Source organism: Denticeps clupeoides, chromosome 16 (assembly GCF_900700375.1).
Source record: "Denticeps clupeoides chromosome 16, fDenClu1.1, whole genome shotgun sequence".
NCBI classification, from domain to species: Eukaryota; Metazoa; Chordata; class Actinopteri; order Clupeiformes; family Denticipitidae; genus Denticeps; species Denticeps clupeoides.
Window position 1 is genome coordinate 619,335 of NC_041722.1, and position 8,507 is coordinate 627,841.

Sequence of the window (8,507 nt, forward strand, 5' to 3'; positions counted from 1 at the left end):
ATGGCTGGGACCTAAACTGCGCGATTGGTCCAGAGCTGCAAACCAGACAAGAACAGCCGCTGGTCCTCTGGGGTTTGGGTTTGGGCAGTGGGCTAATCGCCTAGACTCTTAAACCAAAGAAGATTACAGAATCAGTACATAGTAGTAAGTGGAATACTAAAAATGGATTCGTAAATAGTAGTATTTGCCCTTTCTTTAGTGGACACATAGCAGTAGACTGCAGTGTGATTAATATACTGTGTTAACTTATGAAAGACCATGTAAAAGACTAATGTTTTTTGTTAAAGACTATGTTCTTTCCTGAAGAGGAGTGATGCTGTACCTCATAACCTTAGTGAATCTCTAAACACAGAACTGATTCTATACATGCAACATCTGTTGCCTGGCTTTTAGATCAGGAGAGAAGAGCTCTTTTTGTAACGTTGACTTGTTTAATAGACAACATTTTAGTTCTCCTTCACATTGATTATTTCAGTGACCTCCACGGTCAGAGGTTTGATTCCTGGCTTTGTTTTATCAGAGCTCTCCACATGTGGCTTTCTGCCATCCACTGATATGCACACTATGTTGGCAACTCTAAATTTCCTTTGAATGTGTGTGAAGCAGTGGGTTGGTGCAGCCTCCCAGAGTGGTTATACAAGTGTACATAAAGTGCGTTGTGCAAAGATGGAGGTGATTTAGAGTATCAGCTGTTTTGGAGGGAGATGGTGAAGGAGAAGAAACTGTTCCTGTGATGGCTGGTCCTGGTCTGCAGGCTTCTATAATGTCTGCCAGAGGGCAGCAGGTCAAAAAGTCTGTGACCAGGGTGTGAGGGATCTGAGATGGTTTTCCCTGCCCTTTTCCTGGATCTTGAGATGTACAGGTCCTGGATGGAGGGCAGGGGGGCACCGGTGATCCTTTCTGCTGTCCGTACAGTCCGCTGCAGTCTGATCCTGTCTCTTTTAGTGACTGTTCCATACCAGGCGGTGATGGAGGAGCACAGGACAGACTCAATGATAGCAGTGTAGAACTGGATCAGCAGCACCTGTGGAAGACTGTACTTCCCCAGTTGCCTCAGGAAGTACATCCTGATACCCTGTGAATTTGACTATGCAGGAGACTACAAGATGGTGCTTTCCTGGCATAGGCCGGACTTTTACACAAATTTTCAATAGAGTTGAGGTCACAGCTTTGAGAAGGCCATTATAAGGTTTAATTTAGTTATTTATTTACATTTACAGCCTTTACCAGACGCCCTTATCCAGAGAGCATTACAATTAGTAGACAGTCCCCCTGGAGACACTCAGTGTTAAGTGTCTTGTTCAGGGACTGAGAGGTAAGTGGGGTTTGAACCTGGGACTTTGTGGTTGTCTGGTCTACAGGCGAGTGTGTTTCTTTGTAAGGTACTGCCACCCTAAAGTAACTTTTTTCTAAAAAGGAAGTTTTTTAGCTTAGGATTTAGTGGAAGTTCATTCCACCACTTAGGAGCCAAGACAGAGAAGAGTCAAGATAAATGTACCTTGATGAAGGTCCCTAGGAAGGTTTCCAGGTACCTTGAGAGATGGTGGTACCAGTGGAGCAGTGCTGGAGGATTGGATACATGGAGGTGCAGCGCAAAGAGTGATGAGGGATCTGAGGTAAGAGGGAGTGAACCTTCCTTGGTTTTGTTGGCAAGCATCAGGATGAGTACCAGTGGAGAGGAGTCCACAAGTAATAGAAAAGAAGAATTGTAAGATTGACAAGCAGGCGCGACAAGTGGTGGAAATTCAGGTCTTTTATAGAGTTGCTGGAGATGATTTTATTAACAGGACGATGAGCTCAGTAATCCAGCATCAAGAGGAACCAGCTGCTGCCACCATGACTCTCATCTGCACAACTAGTACAACAATAAAAAAAAAGAAAAAGAAATAAATAATTACACATATTTACAAAAAGTTGCTTTATGACACGCATGGGACAAGAATGTTTCTTGACAATCCTTGAGCGCTCTCTTGTGGCAGCATATAGTAAATTTGCAGATTACAATAGACTGAGAAGCCATTACACCCTGAACCCGACTGTTCAGGAAATTAGAAACATCAGCCTTAATTCTCTTCAATTTACTGCTGTCTTTGACACAGTGGACCAGACAACTCTTTGGAATGGTTTAGGTCTCATCTGGGGGGGTGAATAAGACAGTGGTGGGCAGTGGTGGCCTAGCGGTTACGGAAGCGACCCCGTAATCAGAAGGTTGCCGGTTCGAATCCCGAGCCGCCAAGGTGCCACTGAGCAAAGCACCGTCCCCACACACTGCTCCCCGGGCGCTGGTCATGGCTGCCCACTGCTCACTCAGGGTGATGGGTTAAATGCAGAGGACAAATTTCACTGTGTGCACCGTGTGCTGTGCTGCTGTGTATCACATGTGACAATCACTTTTTTTTTTTTTTTTTTTAAAAGATGACATTTACTATCAAATATATGCAGATGATTGTCAGATTTACCTGCCACTCCATAAACATTCATCCAGATGCCTGATAATCACCTAAAGCCCTTAGTCACCAACCTTGGAGTCAATATGGAGTTTAAATTTGACAAGCAAGTGAACACCATTGTTAAATGTAATGTTTATCATGTTAGGCTTTTAACCTGATAACATTTTTTTTATCTTTAAAAACCTTTAAACAGGTTGTTCATGCTTTTATATTTTTGGACCTTAAAGGAGTGTACAGATTATGTTATAAATTATCATCCTTGGAGAGCTAGCATAGAAAAGGCAGTGAGAAAATTATGCAAACCTTAACAAAACCATATAATATTGTCTTCCAAGACAACAAACCTTGCAGTTTTAATATTGTAGCCAAGAAGACAGTAAGGTTATCATATATCATATACTTACCAAGCAGGATCAATCAAGGAGTCACAGGAAGGTTACCAGTCTTCTCAATGTCAGCTGGAGTGGCAGGCATCTATTGGAATTAGAAATTAACATCTCCAAAAAACATAATATTAATATTCCACAATGTACCTATTAAAACAAGAATAGCTTATTTAAATGTATACTTCTAAAACTTGTGTTTTCCTTTTTGTTAATATTGACACAATAGATATTTTCAACATTTAATATCTGTTTGTCTATACAGTGCACAGAATACAAGTCAAAATGGAAGATTTGATGTAAAAAAAATTTTGGTTGTTCACTCAGTTATTTTTACGGCATTTATCAGACGCCCTTATCCAGAGCGACTTACAATCAGTTGTTACAAGGAACAGTCCCCCTGGAGACACTTAGGATTAAGTGTCTTGCTCAGGGACACAATGGTCGTAAGCGGGATTTGAACCTGGGTCTTCTGGTTCATAGGTGAGTGTGTTACCCACTAGGCTACTACCTACTACTAGGCTACTAGGCCACTACCACAGTAATCAGCCGGTAATTTGATATATCCATTTACTATCAACTAGCATGAACTAAACCTGTCTACAAATGTACCGAGCTTGCCAATGTAAAGTTGAACTGAGGTAAAATGTCACCAGCAAATGATTTCTCTTGTATTTGAACATTAATGTCACCTAGACAGTTATGGAAAGTTTCAAGCTGCTAACGGCATGTAATTACATTAATTACAATGTAATTACATTAATTACAATGGTTTATAAGTAATTTTTAGAAATACTTATAAACCATTAGAAAAAAACTCCACTGTAATATTTTTAAAGATATGACAAACATTGATAATGGTGCAAACTTACCTCGCTGTGATAATACACATTGCACAAATAAAAAAATAGGATATAATACCGTTAAATAACAGTGACATACTGTTGTTGTTCGATCACTAACCTGAAGTGGACAAGTCTTCCCACAATGCACTGTAAAAAAATGCAACCTACTGATATTTCATAAAAACAGAAATATACAGTGTACCACAGGGCTCCATTCTGGGTCCTCTTTTATTCTCATTGTACTCTCTGAGCTATTTTTCAAAAATACAATGTTTCTTTTCATTTCTGTGCAGATGACTGTCTACTTTCCCCTTAAGTGTAACAAGGGGTTCTCTATCCAACCTCTTCTCGACTGTCTTACTGATGTCATGAGGCGGTTGGCCTTAAATTTCCTGGACCTAAATGAGAGTAAGACAGAATGTATGCTTTTTGGTAGTGTTGATCACCTTGCTTCCTTAGTCCCTTGTAATCATTGATTACAACCCTTGGTGTTAAAATGTACTCAACACTGAAAATGGATGGTTAACAGGTTAACAAGGCGCTGAGGCGCCTGTCTAAACTCAAGCCATTCCTGTCCAAATCTGGAAACAGTTATTCACTTTCATTACATCCTGCCTTGACTTCTGTAATTCATTGCTTTTCGGGATCAGCCAGACACCTCTAGCTTGTCAATTAGTACAAAATGCAATTGCACGATATGTCACTGGTACAAACAAGCGAGATTATGGCTCGACTTCAGCATATTTGTCAGACCTAGTCCATTCCTACTCTCCATCCCGTTCTCTCAGGTCTTCAGACCAGAGACTAGTATCTGTTCCTCGGTCACATTACAAGCTCAGAGGTGACAGGGCCTTTGCAGCGGCTGCCCCACGTCTATGGAATGAACTACCAATCAGTGTCAGACCTGGCGCCGTCAATCACTGTGTTTAAATCTCGTTTAAAACCTCACTTTTACACCCTGGCTTTTAACCCAGTGTGACATGGTTCTTATGCGGTGTTCTTATGCAGTGTTTTATGTGGCTTTTTATGCAATATTTTCTTAACTCTTTTACTATGTTGTCTTTAAATGTTTTCTTTTTTATTCAACCGCTTGTTTAATTCAAATTGCTGCATGTTCTCTCTTATTTTATTTTATTCTGTTTTCTTTTTATTCTTTACTTTTAATGAACTTTTTGACCATGTCTGTCCTGTTCCTTTGGTCAGCTCCTTTGTTGTGTTAAAGTGCTTTATAAACAAATATGGTATGGTATGGTAAGGTGCCACTGAGGAAAATGTTCTCAGCACAAATAATAGATGGCCTGTCATCCTGACAGGCACAAATTATTATTATTATATTCCTTGAATGTGAAATAATGGAAGAAACTATATTACTATTACCAATTGTTTTGTGGATTGTGACAGTAAATGCTGAAACACCTGAACAACACAGGCAGAGCAAATGGCATGAATAGATGATAGCTTGTGCTGGTGCATTTTCAACAGTTTATTTATCCTCCATCATTGCATTATGAGTTCATGACAAGTGCTATTGTCATGATATAACATGTTGGAGTATGTAACACTTTTTATCAATATACGCTACCATTCAAAAGTTCAGTTGACTACAAAAGTTTACTACATAATTATTTCAAACTCATTAATGACTATTTATTATTCTTTTTTTGGTATTTTTTTTTTAAAGACAACGAAAATTGTCAATGATGTTATAACATAGTGGGTAACACATTCACCTATAAACCACGAAGTTCCAGGTTCAGACCATACTTACTTGTGGTATCTGTTCCTTGTAACTACTGCTTGTAAGTTGATAAATGCTGATAAATGCTGTGAATGTAAATTACCCTATTGCTTTGAACTTGGCATAAAGACATTCATGATCTTCAGCTTTACAAATCAGTTAGCAGAATTGCTGATAACTGATTTGTAAATAACATTAAACTACTGTTGAGTGCAATTACATTGTAATAGCAGAAGATGGCATTATACTCCCTTCATCGTTGTTAAGCTGACTTGATCTAAAAGAAATAAGTTTCTTTATTCATACATGCCTTGTTTGTGTATAGCAAAAATATATTAAATATATTAAATTTGACTGTTTATTTGTATGGTGCATGGTGGTTAGCTATGTGGCTTCAAGGCTCTGGCTTTGTATGAGCAGAGTTTACATGCTCTCCCCGTGGTGGTGTGGCTTTCCTCCCACCACATAATGTCCTGTACACAAGGTGGTTTAATTTTAAGTGAAGTGATTGTCATTGTGATACACTGCAGCACAGCACACGGTGCACACAACGAAATTTTAACCCATTACCCTTGGTGAGCAGTGGGCAGCCATGACAGGTGCCCGGGGAGCAGTGTGTGGTGATGGTGCTTTGCTCAGTGGCACCTCAGTGGCACCTTGGCAGATCGTGATTCCAGGGGGACCTGCAACCTTCTGATTAGGGGGCAGCTTCTTTAACCGCTAGGTGACCACTGCCCCGGCATCTTGAAGTTGTCTGTAGTGTGTGAGTGTGTGCATGCGCACTGTGGTGGCCTTGGTGTGTTCCCAGGGTCACGGCAGCTGGAGCCCATCCTGGCGATTATGGAAAGTGAGTCAGGGATTTTCTGTTGCTGACATGTTACTTTTGTCTCTTTACTGTTGGTTCTAGCCATTGTGCTGTTTCTTTCTGTTGAATAAATTGCCATAAGTATTTAAAATGTTGAGCTTCAGCATATCATGACACTCTGAAAAAAAAGTTAGATTTTTTAAGAAATAACACCAGACATCAGCACTGCCAGATAAAGCATTGAGAGAGAAGTACTGTGTTCATTTCCAGTTCACGCCTGGTAATAACGACCAATTAAAAGTGTATGCCTGCACGGTCTGTTTGAGGGGAATACATCTTAAATTTCACTTTTATGCTTCAGTGGCAGAAAACAGAAATCTGCATTTTATGCTTGACTTCCTGATGTGTTGCCCTAAAAGGCAGTGAAAGGCCTCAGTGGTGCCGAGACGCAGTCTAAAGTGTGCTCTGCACTGTGTGGCGTTTCCGTCAATTTCTCTTTCCTTTCTCTGGGAGGCACAAAGCAGATTGTAACAGTTAGTTTCCCCCTTTCACTGGCTGGATGAGAAATGGCCAGAACAGCCGACCCCCGTTCAGGAGGAAGTACACAAGCCCCAAGGCCCCCGCCACTGTTCTGTTGCTATGCAGCGTTAGCCCTCACGCAAGGAACTTTTGCTTCTCTGTTAACAAATTATTTTTTGTGTGGGAGCATGGTAATCCATTACGGTCCCTGAAGGGGTCCTCTCGAAGACCCCTCAATGATCCGTATTGTGTACGCCGCCACAATAGTGCCCTTGGTGCTAGCGTGTGTGTTTGTTGGTAGTAGGGTGTGTTCAGAGGGTGGCTGCACTCCTTATCCGACTGGCATGCTTCCAGAAGAGACATGTCTGGATGTGAAACATCTTCATGTGGTTCTTCTCAGTGAGGTTCTCCATGCTCTTCTTCTCTGCTGTGCATGCAGAGTGCATATTGGGGTATATGTAGAGACCTGCTGTAGATCAGTAGAACACACAGCCATCCACCTCCTCTGTAGCGGCGCCCGTGATATATTTGTTTACCACCCTGTCTCTCACACTCTCTCACACAGTGGCCAGTGTTTCCTGTCCCTTGACAAAGCCTCAGCCGCTTTGTTGCCCTCGTTTTTTCGGAGCTCAGTCCAAGTTCGGGGCCCGCTGTAATTGTGCATTCGCCGGCGTTCGCACGAGAGAAAAGCCCTGCCACGACTTCACGACTCCCTGCGCAGAGCGGGAACCTCCATCAGAGGGGAAGTAAAGAAGGGGTGGTCCCCCTGTCTTAGCGCTGCACCACACTGACATTGCTGCTGATAGTCTGGGGCCTGGGAAAAACCCAGCGAATAATACTGTCTGCACTGCTGCTCGGTTCACGAGTTACAGCCCCAAGCACATATTTCCAGCAGCACCCTTCTCTGTAATGTCAAGAAAAAGAGGATCAAGAAGGTACAGAGAGTGACACTGAGTAAGGGATAAAATATCAACAGCATCTTAAAAACCTGCCAACAAAACAAAATCTGTCCAATAAACACTGAAACATGTGAGCAGAATGTGGTTCCGTGTCTGTTCCTTCTCTTGTCAGGCTGCTTGACAGGCCTAACAGGCTGCGGCTCCTGCTGAAATGCAGTGCAGTTAGCGGGAGGTCAGACACCGTGACACGGCTCTAGGTAATGTGATCAGAATCTGGGCCACATCCTACCAGTTGAGTGGGAGTGGTTTGCAAAGCAGGTATCTGTGCAACTAAACAACAAACATGTGACAAGCATGTCTGTCTTCTTTATAAAATGAAAATGAAGTGACTGTCATTGTGAAACACTGCAGCACAGTGAAATGTGTCATCTGCATTTCCCCCATCACCTTATTAGGGACGGTATCTTGATCAAGGGGACCTGAGTTCCCTGTACATGCTCCACTTAAAAGAAATTATTCTTAAAATGCTAAATATGTAGCAACGTGTATCTGTAGATGTTGTAAAGACATGTCCACTTTTGGCGAAGGAATAGAAATCTGTCTGAGGGCAGGACGTGGAGAAACAGATGAAGCCACTCACAACTAGGTGAGCATGTCTGTAAAGGTGCTGAAAGGGTCACCCCAGGAAACCTGCATCCCATTACATGCTGCAATTCACAAACGTCGAAACAAAGGCAAACAGCAACAAGGCCATAAACCAGAAGACAACTCAGTAATGTTTAACAAGAATGAACAAACAGAGCAGGGAGATACGACAGTCTGGTGCAGCTTTTATCAGTGGCTGATGTGTGCCAGTAGTAGTGTAGTC